We start from the raw sequence: 16879 nt of genomic DNA on the forward strand, positions 1-16879 counted from the left end.
ATATGAATATGGAAAAATATGAATGTGACAAAGTATGAATGTAAATGTATCCCCCCAAACTGATGGTTTTGGCAATTTTATGAGATTAGGATAGGAAGTTTTTCCAAAAATTATCATTCTAGCTTTCAAGGAATTAAATGGTTAAAAGTTAGAAAATATCATACCTCAACTTACCCTTTCAAAAATGTATGAGAGTTGTGCATGTGTGGCTGCAAAATTCTGATCATTGTCTTCTTCACTTGGCTGTGAAAATGGTGGATGAAGTCAAAAAAGTGAATCATTTATTGTTTCTGCATCTGCTACTAAATCTGCTACTGGATCTTCTATTGAATGTTCAAAATCTGTTGCTGAATGTGGCTGAAAATGTATAAGGCTTGGAAGGTATACAAAATTTAGAATTTACACTTTCCCCCCAACCTTATTTGTTGACTTGTCCTCAAGTCATTTACATCAAAAACTGAAAAGTAATGAAAGTTAATCTGCTTCCTCTGCTACAAAATGATGGATCTTCAAGTCTTCAACCCTTGTTGGCACAATTCTTGTCATGTGAATAAATGTTTCGGTGTCGAACATAACAAGAAATTGTTAACTTAGTGGCCATTAATGGATGCCACTAGTCAACATGAGAGCTCCCATCTTTGGTGTGGATGAGAGTCAAGATGCCCCTAACACATCTTTCTAAGTATGAATGAATTTGTTGTTGTCGAATACTTAGAAGATCCAATGAACAAGGGACATTGATGTATTCCCTTTGTTTATCGGCATGATAGCTTGCCCTTAAGGCATGCAAGCTTCAAGGTGTTTTTAGAAAAATATTTAGACTCAAGGACTATGGACTCAATGGAGTATGGAAGCAAGGTTTTATTTGCAAGGGTAGGAAAAAGGAAACTAGCAATGAATATTTAATGTGGAACAAAAAGCTTGTAAATGAGCTTCGTTGCTTTTATTGGTGGGTTATGATTAAAGAAAATGTTATTAAGTGTATGTGGATAATGAGAAATGGATAATGACTCTTGCTAGGAAAAAGTGAATTATGGCATGAAAAATATCAAAAATAGAAAATTTGCTCCTTAATTCTGGACTTTCTGCTAAAATACCTGAGTTTGACCAGCGTTGACGAGCCACATGTAGAAGTTGAATTCAAGTGTGGATAGGTATTTCACCATACTTGTACATTTAGGAACATCTCCCAAGTCTTCAAATTTGCTAATCTATCATGCAACATATAAAACCATTAAACCCTTACAGGAAGTTACAAGAACATGTCATTTTCTGGAAATGTCGTTCTTATGATCATGGTCTTGTTCTTTAGAATTTTCATGAAAATAGTCTTTTGAAGACCAATTGTCGTCACAATTTAATCTCGTTAATGATCAGTTGATCATTCAAAACCTTCTAAAAAAACTTGGCATAAAGAACATAAGTTTGTTCAAGAAGATATGGCCATTCCCTTCCTGATTCTTACGCAAAAATTATATTCCAAAATGAAACAGATTAAGGAATATCAAAAGCATAATTTTAGTCCAGTTCATGATGTTAATAACAATCTATTTTTAATAAAAATAACCATGAAATGTAAATCAACTCCCTGTTTATGTCTGATGACTCATGTGCATGTAAAATCTTGGCATTATAGATTTTTTTTGTGTCCTGCAGATTAGTATGTTACATATAGCAGCCAAGTAATTAAATCCTAGTGTAAATGTGGAAATGTTTCAACCCTTATGCTTGATTTCGATTTAGATATAAACTCGTTGCTCATTGTTGGTCTTCGCTTTCTCTGAGTCTTGCATAGGTGGTGCAATTATATGATTATGAAATCCATCACTTAAGAGTAAAACTGACATACCAGTGCCTATGATTGTGAGTCTTTGGTTCCAGTTTTCCCTCAATATGAACCGGCTTGTTGACACAAGACCCCAACATTCTTTGCATCACCATCAATGCAACTGAATCTGGATGTGTTTATGAAGCACCATTGAAATCTACGGCAAATTGTGCCAATGGAATATCATCATGAATCATACGGACCTCGGATCCAGTGAAGATAGCTGGCTCTTTCTCTATAAGCTGAGATGTAGTTACAATATCTATTGAAAGGTTTGTAAACAATTTCTTAGACAACTCCACTATGTCCTCATGCTTAACAGCACCAGCTGCAGATACAACCTGTATTATTCGTCACAAATAACATAATGGTCATTGAAATCTGCCAAATTAATTAGCATGTGCAAATGACATCTTATGCTGCCCAAGACAACTAAGAGTGCATACCTCATATGTGTTGCAATTTCACATTAATTAACATGATCATATACTTATGTAGCTACCTTACATTGAGAAAAAAATTTACTTGATTCGATCCATCAATAAGAGTGACTATAAATATTATTATAGACACACATTTGGGTGAATGAAATGAAACCATTTAAAAAAAAAAATCAAAAACCATCCTTACCATTATCAGGCCTGTATAGTGACTGGAAATATACTGCTGCAAATGGGGAGTTGACAAGGCTGAGCATATAGAAGTTGTGTTCTTCTTCCTGCAATGTTTCAACAACTCGCAGTACTTGTTTCTTTATTTTTCATCTCATTTTTATTGCTATTTGTTTTTTTTTTATAATATATTTTGGGAATGTTTCGAAATATTACGGATAATGCAAGTTCAAATAATCATTTTACTTCATTTCTTATCTATGTAATTCCAAAAATCCCCAAAATCTGCAATAAAAACCAGCTAGGAAGACAATGACACCTCTTCATCGATCTATGTCATTAGATTTGACAAATCCATGGACAAAGTAGTGGATTCTTCCAAGCACTCTACTGTCTATGTAAAGCCTGTTAGTGGTTCATTAATGGAACAGGAAGAGGTGACGACGGTGTCATTTGAAGAGAAAAATGATAGAAGAAACTTGATAATACCACTTTCTGTTGACACAATCAAATTGAAACGCTGACTTAACTAAACAAAAAATATAATAAACTCATTAAGCAATAGATAAATGGAAGTTTCTTATGCTCAGGTAGCTTGGGATCTACCTTCTAGGTCCAACTGATCCTCCCAAAACTCCCTTGATCATAGCTCTCCTTTCACGAGGCTTTTGGCAACCCATTCTTAAAATGTTAGCAATTTGATCATCTAAGAGCTTTCCAAGAAATTTTTGACCTTCAAAAACTACGTAGAGCTCCATTGAAAGGTAGCAAGGTTTTCTTCTGCCAAGTTGTAAGCAGGGAAAGTTTATGTATTCAATGTTATGACTATAATGCTCCTTAAAGTAGTCGATGAATTTGACATCCTTTCCATCCCTGTCCTCGAACGTAAGAGCATATGTAACTTCATTGGTCAAGCTTTGGACTCTGTACCTCTGATTAATGGCTCTATGGCAAACAAAAACCTTCATGTTCTTCAAAGTTTTTTCTACTTCCTTCTTCTCTTCTACAGACAACACCCTTGACTTCCTAAATTTAAGATCATGTAGAAATTCACATCGCTTCTGGAGGTATGAAATTATACCAAAGCTTTCATGAAATGCAGTAATAGAGAAGTCTACGTTCAAGGCCAACCCTTGCTGAGTAGCCCTAAGGCTTTAAAAAAAATCCCCTTAATCTAACTGCTCCTCCTCCTATAACTTCACTTCCCATTGAGCTAGAATATAAATATCTACTTACAAGAAAGCACTTCTCTGTTGGGTTTTATCTAGGAAGGACATCTAATGCTTGTATAAAGTCCTGAGGAAGAGCTACATGATCCTTTTTTTTCTTCAGAAACTCTTCTAAGTCCTTCCCATCAAGCTTTGAAGCAATCTTAAGGCTTACCTTGAACAATTTCTCATCTCTGCTATTAGCTCTTCCTTGACAATCAGAACCAGGTAATTGATGCGCTCCAGCATTAAGGGCCAAAATGCTTTTGGCAGATTTTATAGGCAAAGAAACAATAAATTCCATTTTCTTCTTCCAAAATTCAGCAACACTGTATAAGCTCTTTCGACCATCAAAAGCAGGGAGAGCATTGGATAGAAGAACAAAATTCTCTTCAACTAATTTGTGTTTCAGATGCCTAGCCACCTCTTTGGATGGCTGTGGAGAAATATCCACGTCATAGTGGAAGATCTGCTGTGAAGGCTCGAATTGAACAAGGAAATGATTAGCAAGAAGCTGGATCAGAGCCCCTTCTTTTCCTCCAGAATCAGGCCTCCTTATAGCCACGAGAGACACAGGATTTCTCGCCAAATCCTTGTCTACTTCTTCACTTGGTAGAAGTTTTGGGAGGGTAGGAATAACCATAAAATTAGTCAAGGAAGAAGTATTGGTTGCTACAAATGCAAACTAAATCTTTTCACAAATATATGGGGAAAAATAACCAAATGAGCATATCAGTTAACGTAAAAACATTGAAACCAGATACGAGTTGCTGCACGATGCAAACCAAAACTTCTTAGTTACATGTGAAAGATTAACCAAATGGGCATACCAGCAAACTAAAACAAAGAGAAACGAAACAGCCATTGTTGCGGGTGCAAACAAGAACTTCTTTGAATAACATAGACAAAATAACAAAATAACCAAATGGGCATATCAGCAAACCAAAACATATAGAAACCAAATGGTCATTGTCGCAGAAGCCAACTAAAAATTCTCATAGCTAGTAAAATGCACCATAACCAAATGGACAAAAGTAGAAAGTAACAAAACCGAATGGAAAACAAATAACCAAAGAAACCTAAAGGGCATTGCATTATCATTGGTTAAACACAGAAACCTAACTAAAAGCGCTGCATATTTAGGGAAATCCATTACAATAATCAATATTTTAGTGGGACTATTGAATGAATACATGGATTACCTTGTACGGGGCATTTGATGGCATTTTCTTCAGAGTTCACCACTTTTCCTTTTAACTCTCAGTCCTTGAACGTAAACACATAGCCTGGTTACAGAACATGGTGCCGCATGATGGTCATTCTCTGAATTATGAAATCTAAACATTTTTTTCTTTTCGGCATAGAATATATCACAATGAGTTATGCTCTAACGCCTTCCCTTATAGATAGGTATTGGTGCAACATGTGGCCTTTGAGGCTTCAAGAAGATAAAGCCTAGTCCCACTAGCTCGATGCAAATCTAACTTGTCCCGCTTGTTCAATGCAAATCGCTCAAATCATGTCCAAAAATCTACATGCTCAAATTGGTCAAATCACTCAAATAGAGTGTTGTAGGTTAGATTGATTCATGTAAGAGTGATTGTGCAAGCTGGGATGGCATGATGGAGAGAGTGCATCGAGGAAAGAACGATGTGAAAGAGTCGAGCTGGAACAGGTTGGGATGGTTACGAGCTCGAAGGTTCTGAGTTCATCGAATGGGGCTTGAAATCCTCGTTAAAATTAAAATGAGTTTTTCGTCAATTGGATCCAGATCCATTCAGCACTCCATATGATTCGATGCCATGGATGTCTGATATTTTTTTAATCAAAATTAAATTCTTCTCTTGACTTCTCTCTGTCCAACACAAGGCTGGCGTGGCCAAGCGAATACCCCACAAGCTTATCATCATAATCCGATTGTGAGAGATCCATTTGTCTTGATTTTAATTGATCTCCCTAACACCAATCTTGGTTTACAGATTTAATTTTTAATTTGAAATTGAAAATAAAGAATTTCTTTAAAAAAAAATGATTTCAATTTCTTATAATGTTGATTTGTGCAAATTCCTAGTAAGAGATTTTTATTTGATTTTGAATATAAATCAAGAAATTTTCTGATCCCTGATCGCTTGAAGTGCATGAAGAGAGCTTACTAACCTATTGATTTGTTTTTATTTATTTTAGTTTTATAGGTTAGTGTGGATGAAGTGACTCTTACCTAAATTTATTCATGAGAAATGTGCATGATTTTTTATTTTTTATTTTGAAAAAAAAACTAAAGGAAAACTTTATGAGATCTCATTTTATTTATTTTTTAATCTATTCTACCTTTAACTTGAAAGATTTTTTTTATTTCCTAGGTAAAAGAATGGTTCGAGTGAAGCCATCTACAGACTAAAAATTCAAAAATGCTCACATCTATATTTAAATTTTTTACCTGATAATTTGCAAGTATGTGAGTAACTTGTCTTATTCTCGGAGTTGGTGCAAGGTTCTTTTGAAACCAATCTTCAATATTGTTCTTGCTCCCCAAGAAGTACCTGTTCAACATTTTCAATTTTCTCATCCGTAGATGGATTAGTAAGAAATGGGGGGTTTAAAAATTGAATTTGAAACTAAGTACGAACGAATCAAAAATCTCAAACTTGAACTCCTTTATGAAGATCCTGTTGTCACCAAGTTTCACAAGTTAGTCCATAAAAAAGAAATTGAAATAAAAATAACTTCCTAAGTCTATCTCCAAATCATCCTTCCCCTGCAACAACGCCAAAATGTTGGGTCTAAAATGCGGATGCAAATTAGAGTTTCATTTACTGTCAACCTAGGTAAGTGAACTTCGAGGATCATCCAATATATATGGACTTAGAGACAAACTAAACTAAGATAGGTGAAGAAATATTAAAGCTCCCTTACAGGAGACTATTCATTAATATTTCTAATCAACTATTTAAAATAATTAAATTAAAGCTCCTAAACATAATTCTGATTGATTGCATGAAATATTAAAGCTCTTTTACAAGAGACTATTCGTTTATATCTCAAGCATATAAATCAGAAACTTAAACTAATGAAATCAAACATTAAATAACAAATCAGATTCATTGAAGGACACATTAATACTTTCTTACAAAAGGTCATTCATTAATATTTCAAACATATGAACCTAATAACTTAATCTAATGAAATTCACAAACATAAAATAAAAGCTTACCAAAACAAAAGTGTACTTGCTAAGCAATGAGGATCCTTCCAAGGATTCACAAGCACACAAAAAGAGAATTCAAATGTAGAGGATCAAAGAAGCTCCATTTTACTCATCCTAATTTTCAAAGTACAATGGCTATAAGTTCATATGACCCAAACCAAAACTATTCTAAATTCTACTAGGTTCTAAGATTACGAATTAAAATTACAAATGGAGGAGATAACACTCCTATTTATACAAAATCTCTGATAAAAAACTCATAAACGTAGACCCACTATTCCCTCCTTTGATCCACATGTTTCTCAACCAATGGTGACACATAACCCTATCCTCCATGATCTCCTCCATGAGGTCCATGATCTTCTCCATCAGGTCCACGATCTCCTCAAATTCAAATTTGAACATAGAGTGCCACATATAGATGTTGGCATTATAACACAGGTTTGGCACTATGGCATAGGTGTTGTCCTTGATGGCAACTCACTCAGATGGAAGATCAAAGTTTAGGCTCTCAGAATGAAAGAAAAAGAGATATACGCAGTTTCCTCTTAGCCAAGTTGTGTATACACATGGGATCGACGATCAAAAGGCAAGTATATGTATGCACACACTTTCATGCAAGGAAAAGCACATACATGTGGGAAAAAATATTTTTTGGTCCATGGTATTTAGTCCTTGGTATTTGGACCTATGGTTTTCGACCATGGTATCTTGTCCAAAGTGTTGAACCCAGGTATTGGGTCCATTGTATTAATTCTCTATGGTTTTGGACCATGGTATTGAGTAAGGGCTAAGACTATAAAAGGGGAAGGAGATCTTGAGGCAAATGCATTCACTCAAGCATTGAATATCTTATGAAGAGCAAGATCTAGAATTGGGTTATGGTGTATAGCTGGATCTGAACCAAGGAGGAACCTAAGCGCTAGAAGACGGATAAGTTCTATTGATGGGTCAAGATCTTAAGGCTTGAATAATAGTATCTTTATGTGATTTTGATCCATTACATTTGGTGCATGACTTGATCTATAAATCTGATAATCTAGGTATCATTGATGTTTGAATAAGTGAAAAGGGTAAATTATATTTTATAGATCTGTACGCAGGTTCAGCACAGCAGAGGCGCATATACACGCTGGTTCAGTAAGTCAAAAGTAGTGTATACACTGGATGGCCTTAATACAGAAGCATATGCATGCAGGTTCTACATATTGAAGTAGCGTACATCTCATGAAATATGTTTTAGCCACTTTTGTTTATTGCTGCAGTGTTCTGGGTTCAGGATTGGTTTCTGGTTACTGTCAATGTATTCTGGTTATAGCATTCAGAGAAGTAATTGTTTGATTCAGTTTTGATTGAAGCAAAGGAGATTGGTTGATGCAGATGTATTTGATGTTTGATTATTGTAATTGATGGATCCAGTCTGAAAATTTATGAAACGTGGTCCCTGGAAGAAAAGAGAAGGTTGTAGCCTTCTGTAGGTCAACACATACGTACAAGTACATCAGCCAGTACAAAAGCTAAGGGGGTTGTAGCTCCCTTCCAGGAGAAGTTGGAAAATGAGAGAAGGTTGTAGCCTTCTACAGATAGAAGCCTATGTACCGGTATAAGACTGCACCAGTACAGATCCATTGTATAAAGAAGTTTCTAATTGAAAGAAGATAGGGACGAATTGCAGCAGGTGGTTTTCACCCACATTGGGTTTCCACCTTATATCTTGTGTTCTTGTGTGCGACTGTCTGTTTTGTTTTACTGTTCCTGGTTACTATTTATATGGTTCTAACACACAGATTAATGATCAACATTTGAAGAATAAATTAAATTATAAGTATGCAAGTTATACGCGAGTTTCCTTAACTGCAGTTGCGTATATACGTCGTTCCACTAACTGAAGTAGCGTATGCAAATATGATTATGAAATGAAAAATAATTGACTTGATAATACTAATTCACCCTGCTCTTAGTATTATTTCCAACAACAGATACCTTGGAAGCTTCCTTTGTACCTACACATGTCAAAAAACTCATTCTAATTGTTAGGTATAAGTATATGGATACTATTTTCTAAAGTTTAACCACAAATTCACTTAAAAATACTAAGAATTAATAATGTTTTGGAAAACACAATGGTAGCCCATTTAATGATGAAAGTGAAGCTGATGTGGTGACATGGTGGTGGAATAGAGGTGAGAAAATGTGTGAATGGAGTGAAAGTGGATGCATTTGAAGGATAATTCCTGGTTACTGTTTATATGGTTCTGACAGACATATTAATGATCAACATTTGAAGAATAAATTAAATTATAAGTTTGCAAGTTATACGCAAGTTCCCTTAACTGCAGTTGCGTATATACACCATTTCCACTAATTGAAGTAGCGTATGAAAATCTGATTATGAAATGAAAAATAATTGACTTGATAATACTGATTCACCCCCCCTCTCAATATTATTTCCAACAATTGGTATCAAAGAAGGTCCTTTAGAAGAAGCTTGATCACTTGAAGGAAGATCTATCATCATGAGCAACTACAAAAAAGAGGCATCGATCAGGCCACCAATATTTGATGGGAGCAACTTTGTCTATTGGAAGGTAAGAATCATAGCCTATCTTCAATCTCTTGGTACAGAAGTTTGGGATATCGTGGAAGTAAGATACACATTTCCATCAGCAACTCTTACAGATACGAATGGTAAGAAGCAATATGAAACAAATGCAAAGGCTGTCAATAATCTATTAGGGAGTTTATCTCAATTAGAATTTGTCAAGGTTATGCAGCTCAAAACCGTAAAAGAAATATGGTACAAGATCGTTCTGAGCTATGAAGGAGATGATCAAGTAAAACGTGCAAAACTACAAACTCTAAGAATTCAATATGAAAATCTTAGAATGTACAATGATGAAAGTGTGGCTAATTATTTCTTATGTATAGATGAGATTGTTAATTGTATGAAAAACTTGGGTGAAGAGATAAAAGAAGTTACATTGGTTGAAAAGGCTCTAAGATCTTTTTCTTCTCAATTTGAATCAAAAGTCTCTACCATAGAAGAAAAACAGGATCTACAGAGTATTACCATGTCACAGCTGCACGAAATCCTAACTGCTTTCGAAATGAGAAAAGGGGGACCATCAAACAGGAGAGAAGCCACATTCAAAGCTTTAGGAAAAGGAGATTACAATGAGTCAGGACATATGTCAGAAGGAGAGGAAGAATCAAACTTTGTTAAGAACCTTCAACAGGGTTCTAGAAGATTCAGAGGTAAGCTACCTTTCAAATGCTTTGCTTGTGGAAGAGTCAGTCACTATGCAGCCAAGTGTCCTCATAAAGATAAGCTTGATAAAGGTAAGGAACCAGTTAGTTGGAACAGAAAACACAATGTAAGTAAGAAGTGATATTATACACATGAAGATAGTGATGGATTTTTAATTAGTGATGAATATGAACAATGTAATGATTATAGACTTTTGATGGCTTTTGAAGATGATGATTTCTTGGATGCTATAGATGAAAATGGTCTCTATGAAGAAATTTCTAAACTTAAAATCTGTTTAGAAGAAAAGAGTATGATCATAGATACTTTGACATTCCAACTTGCTGAAAGGGAAAAACACAATGAAAAGTTAGAATGTGAAATTGTGGGACTTAGAAAAGATATTGAGAAAACAAAAGCTCTTAATCTTAGATTTTCTAAAGGATCTGAAACTTTAGATGACATTATCAAAGTGTAGCGTTCTCCACTAATCAAGATAGGTCTTGGATATACTGAAGAAGCATCTCAAGCACAGAAGCCATCCACCTCCAAAAGTTATCTTGATGCAGCAAGGAGAAGTGAACAGGTTGACAATCAACAACAAAGGCATAAAGAAGATCACCAGGTAAATCAGGGTCAATCTACCTCAAGGATGAATAGAGATCACCAAGTAAATTAGGGGACAATCTACTTCAAGGATGAACAGAAGCTACAACCAACCGCAGGTAAATCATTCTCAATTTGCCTCAAGAATGAATGTCTATGGAAACTACAATCACCTAGATGGAAGGTTTGATAATTGCAAGAATTTCTTCAATGGCCAATGTTTTTCTTGTCATAACTTTGGACACAAAGTAGCTCAATGTGTTGCCTACAAGACCATCATGACCAGAGAAGCACGAAATCGAAGGAATGTGACTGGAATCATGAAAAGAACCTACAATAACTTTTATGCTCTTGAAAATGAAATAGAATGTTCTATTTGTAACAACTTCGGTCATGAAGATTCTTAATGCAGGAGTAGGTTTCGACAAACAACTCAGAAGGAGCAAGCTTCATTGAGTCCCAAAATGTGGAGAAAGAAAGAATTGCAACCAAAAAGATTTGGTATAGCCTTATATGTGGAAGGATAGGAAAATCAGTGGTACATCGACAGTGGATGCTTGAAACATATGACAGGTGATAAAGAAAACCTTAAGTCATATAGTGCCTTAGAAAAGGAAAGGAAGGTCTCATTTGGAAATGACACCCCTTCATTCATAAAAGGTAAATGTTTTGTTATTTTGAAAGAAAAAGTCAAAGCTGGAAATGTTATGTATGTTGATGACTTAAAACATAATCTATTGAGTGTCAGTCCAATGTGTGATCAAGGAAATGAGGTAATATTTCGATCAAATGGATGTATTGTTCGTGAGCTTGATATAGGAGAAACAATGATCAAAGGCATAAGAACTCCAAATAATTTATACATACTCAAGGGAGGACAACAACAATGCTATCTAAGCAAGAATGATGAACACTGGCTATGGCACAGAAGATTGGGGCATCTAAGCTTCTCTCAGATAAGGAAACCATGCAAATATCAGGAAATTCGTGATCTCCCTGACATCAGAATTCCAAACAATACAATATGCAAAACATGTCAGTTTCGTAAGCAAACCAAAACTAATTTCCCTGAGAAGGAAGGATCAGCTAGTAAGCCACTTGAACTTGTCCATGCTGATCTATGTGGTCCATCCAGGAAAAGGTCACCTCGAGGAGAATAATACTTCATATTGTTCATTGACAACTTTTCCAGGATGTGTTGGATAGGAATTCTAAAGCATAAAGATGAAGCTTTCGAAAAGTTCAAATCATTCAAAGCCTTGGTTGAAAACGAATCAGATCGCAGAATCAAATGCCTCAGGTCTGATTGAGGAGGGGAATTTACCTTGAATGAATTTTTTGATTTTTGTGAAGAACATGGAATAAGAAGGGAATTCTCTACTGTAAGGACTCCTCAGAAAAATGGAGTAGTGGAAAGGATGAACATAATAGTTCAACAAATGGCTCATGCTATGCTTGACAAATCTGGAACTCCCGCTACCTTCTAGGGTGAAGCTACATTTTCTACCATTACTATTCTCAACAAGACAAACATCCAGGTGAACAACACTCAAACTCCTTATGAACTTTGGTATGGTAAGACTCCTACAGTAAAATACTTCAAAATTTTTGGAAGCAAATGTTACATCAAAAGGACTGATGAAAACCTTGGCAAGTTTGAACATAAAGCAGATGAAGGCATTCTCCTTGGTTACTCTCCCCAAAGCAAAGGATATAAGTGTTACAATAAAAGACTTAAAAAAATTGTTGAAAGAATTGATGTAGTGGTTGACGAAGAAGGAAACATTCCAAGGTAGGTAAAATCTGAAGATTTCGAAGATGATGAGGACTATCATTCAACATCAAATCATACTAATGATGAAGAAGAAACCTATGAGGCACCAGAAGAACAGATAAGGCTAGAAGAAAAGACTCCATCCAGGTATGTCCAGAATAATCATCTAGAAACTCAAATTTTCTAGCAGAAAGAGGCAGGTGTACAAACAAGAAGAACTATTTCAGAAGCTTCAATCTATCTAGCATTGCTCTCCTCCACTGAACCACGAAATGTAAGTGAAGCATGCAAAGATGAATGCTGGGTCAAGGCCATGAATGAAGAACTTGAGCAGATTGAAAAGAATAACACTTGGGAGTTAATTCCTAGACCAAATGATAAGAATGTCATAGGGACAAAATGGATATTCAAAAACAAGTTGAATGAGAATGGAGATGTTATTAGAAACAAGGCCCTACTTGTTTGCAAAGGGTAGACTTTGAAGAAACTTTTGCACTAGTTTCTAGACTTGATTCCATAAGAATGTTCCTTGCTCTTTCTAGCTTTCAGGAGTTCAAAGTATATCAAATGGATGTGAAATTTGCCTTTCTAAATGGAGACTTAGAAGAAGAAGTGTACATTGAGCAACCAGATGGATTCATCCTTGGGAATGATCCAAAACTTGTATGCAGACTCAAAAAGGCTCTCTATGGCCTTAAACAGGCTCCAAGGGCTTGGTATTATCGTTTGGATAAGTACCTCCATCAACAAGGTTTTTCAAAAGGATCAACAGATAGAAATCTATATATAAAAATTGATAATGATAAATTGCTAATACTTGTTGTGTATGTTGATGATATCATCTTTGGTAGCAATGAAGAAGCCATGAGTCAAAACTTCACTTTGGTGATGCAGAAAGAATTTGAAATGTCCTTACTTGGTGAGCTCACATATTTTCTTGGTTTACAAGTCCAACAAAACAAAGACAATATATTTATATCACAAACCAAGTACCTCAAGCAGATCTTGAAGAAATATGGGATGGAGGATTTGAAACCGGTATGTACCCCTATGGCAACAAGATGCAGCCTCAATGCAAATGATGAATCAGCAGCAGTGCATCAACCAACCTATAGATCAATGATTGGAAGTCTACTCTATCTGACAAGTACACGACCAGACATCATGCATGCAGTGGGAATAGTTGGAAGATTCCAAGCAAATCCAAAGGAAGCACACCTTCAAGTAGTTAAGAGGATCTTCAAATATCTTCAAGGAATGCAAAATTATGGCTTATGGTATCCTAGAGATACAGATCTCACACTTCATGCATATACAGATGCGGATTGGGCAGGAAGAGTGGATGATAGAAAAAGCACTAGTGGTGGTGCATTCTTTATGGGTTCTAGATTAGTATCTTGGTTCAACAAGAAACAAATTTCAATTGCATTATCTATAGCTGAAGCAGAATATGTGGCTGTTGCATCTTGCTGCACACAACTCCTTTGGATGATGCAAACATTGCAAGATATTCAAATCACTTGTACTCCACCTATCTCCATTTTTTGTGATAATAAAAGTGCAACCAGTATTTCAAAGAATCCAGTCATGCATTCAAAGACCAAGCACATACCTATCAAATATCATTTCTCTGGGAAAAAGTGCTTGAACAAAAGGTCAAATCAGAGTATGTTCCCTCCAAGGAACAGGTTGCTGATATATTCACCAAACCACTACCCAGGGAGACATTTGAATATCTCAGACAGAAGCTAGGAGTAGTTGATGCATCATCTTGCTATTGAAATTATCTGTTTCAGAGAACAATGTTTGTACGCAAGTTTCATGAAGTGTATCTACGTACATACGCATTTGTCTGTGGACACAGTCGCATATATTATGGTTTGAACAGAAATAGTGGAGCAAAACTTAGGATGAAAAGAGTCTGATATGGGTCTGATAGAGACCATCTAGCACAGGTTTAGGGGGAGCATATACTTCTGATAATGCATTTTTGGCATTATCTTAGAAGATTTTGGTTGATTTTCTTTAAGGTGGAATAGGTGCAAAGGGAGATCATGGTTGCTGGTATTGATGATGATTGACAGATGCTGCTGATGTTAGTTGTTGTTGACTATTGTAGTCTTGTCTCAGATATTTAGTCTCTATGTCATGTATTTCCTTTATTATCAAGGTCATGTGACGGCCTATCTTAGTTTCCCCACTATGCTTGGGATGGATGATGTAATATTCTTGTTTTATCATGTGTAAAATTTTGGTGTATCCCCACTTGGTTGGGTGGATGAGTCAATATTGGTATACCCCCACTTGGTTTGGAGATGGATGTATGCATGAGTCTTTGGTGATAGGAAGGTCATTTATGATGTATAAAGTCATGTTTCTTCTTGTAGAACATCTTCTTGTAGACCTTGCCTACAGTCAGGGGGAGCATGGATAGCACAACAGAGCGGAGATTTCAGCATGTACTCAGGGGGAGCATAACCCTTTGCCTTTGATGACAGAGGGGGAGAATGACTTTGAGTGACTTGGGTTTGCCATCAAGTCCAAAGGGGGAGATTGTTAGCATTATAACATAGGTGTTGTCTTTGATGGCAACTCACTCAGATGGAAGATTAGAGTTCAGGCTCTCAGAATGAAAGAAAAAGAGATATACATAGTTTCCTCTTAGCCAAGTAGCGTATACATGCAAGATCGACGATCAAAAGGTATGTATACGTATGCACGCACTTTCATTCAATGAAAAGTGCGTACATGTGGGAAAACTTATTTTTTGGTCCATGGTATTTAGTCCTTGGTATTTGTACCTATGGTTTTGGACCATGGTATCTCGTCTGAAGTGTTGAACCCAGGTATTGCGTCCATGGTATTGATTCTCTATGGTTTTGGACCATGGTATTGAGTAAGGGCTAAGACTATAAAAGGGTAAGGAGATATTGAAGCAAATGCATTCACTCAAGCTTTGAATATCTTATGAAGAGAAAGCTCTAAAATTGGGTTATGGTGCATAGCTGGATCTGAAACAAGGAGGAACCTGGGCGCTAGAAGACGGATAAGTTCTATTGATGGGTCAAGATCTTAAGGCTTGAATAGTAGTATCTTTGTGTGATTTTGATTTGTTACATTTGGTGCATGACTTGATCTATAGATCTGATAATTTGGGTATAACTGATGTCTGAATAAGTGAAAAGGGTAAATTATCTTTTATAGATCTGTATGCAGGTTCAACATAGAAGAGGCACGTATACATGCTAGTTCAGTAAGTCAAAAGTAGCGTATACGCTAGATGGCCTTAATATAGAAGCGTATGCACATAGGTTCTACATATTGAAGTAGCATACGTCTCATGAAATATGTTTTAGCCACTTCTGTTTATTACTACAGTGTTCTAGGTTCAAGATTGGTTTTTGGTTACTGTCAATGTATTCTGGTTATAGCATTCAGAGAAGTAATTGTTTGATTCAAGTTTGATTGAAGCAAAGGAGAATGGTTGATGCAGATGTATTTGATGTTTGATTATTGTAATTGATGGATCCAGTCTGAAAATTTATGAAACATGGTCCCTGGAAGAAAAGAGAAGGTTGTAGCCTTCTGTAGGTCAGCACCTACATACTAGTACATCAACGAGTACAAGAGCTAAGGGGGTTGTAGCTCCCTTCCAGGAGAAGTTGGAAAACGAGAGAAGGTTGTAGCCTTCTACAGATAGAAGCCTACATACTGGTATAAGACTGCACCAGTACAGATCCATTGTAGAAAGAAGTTTCTAATTGAAAGAAGATAGGGACGAATTGCAGTAAGTGGTTTTCACCCACATTGGGTTTCCACCTTATATCTTGTGTTCTTGTGTGAGACTGTCTGTTTTGTTTTACTGTTCCTGGTTACTGTTTATATGGTTCTAACACACAAATTAATGATCAACATTTGAAGAATAAATTAAATTATAAGTCTGCAAGTTATACGCGAGTTTCCTTAACTGCAGTTGCGTATATACGCCGTTTCCACTAACTGAAGTAGCGTATGCAAATCTGATTATGAAATGAAAAATAATTGACTTGATAATACTAATTCACCCCACTCTTAGTATTATTTCCAACAACAGATACCTTGGAAGCTTCCTTTGTACCTACACATGTCAAAAAACTCATTCTAATTGTGAGGTATAAGTATATGGATATTATTTTCTAAAGTTTAACCCCAAATTCACTTAAAAATACTAAGAATTAATAATGTTTTGGAAAACACAATGGTAACCCATTTAATGATGAAAGTGAGGTTTATGTGGTGACATGGTGGTGGAATAGAGGTGAGAAAATGTGTGAATGGAGTGAAAGTGGATGCATTTGAAGGATAATTCTTAGGCCCAACAATGATATTAAAAATTCATTCCATTAGGTTGACATCAATTC

General features: G+C 35.9%; 1 pseudogene; it reads right to left on the bottom strand.

The window, feature by feature from the left end:
• Nucleotides 1–1965: 1965 nt before the first annotated feature.
• The window catches only part of LOC149178804 (protein argonaute 7-like), a 40948-nt pseudogene continuing 26034 nt past the window's right edge, over nucleotides 1966–16879 (bottom strand).

This window comes from Pinus tabuliformis, chromosome 4_1, assembly GCF_031772625.1.
Source record: "Pinus tabuliformis cultivar Carrire ecotype Pingquan chromosome 4_1, CPIR1, whole genome shotgun sequence".
NCBI classification, from domain to species: domain Eukaryota; kingdom Viridiplantae; phylum Streptophyta; class Pinopsida; order Pinales; family Pinaceae; genus Pinus; species Pinus tabuliformis.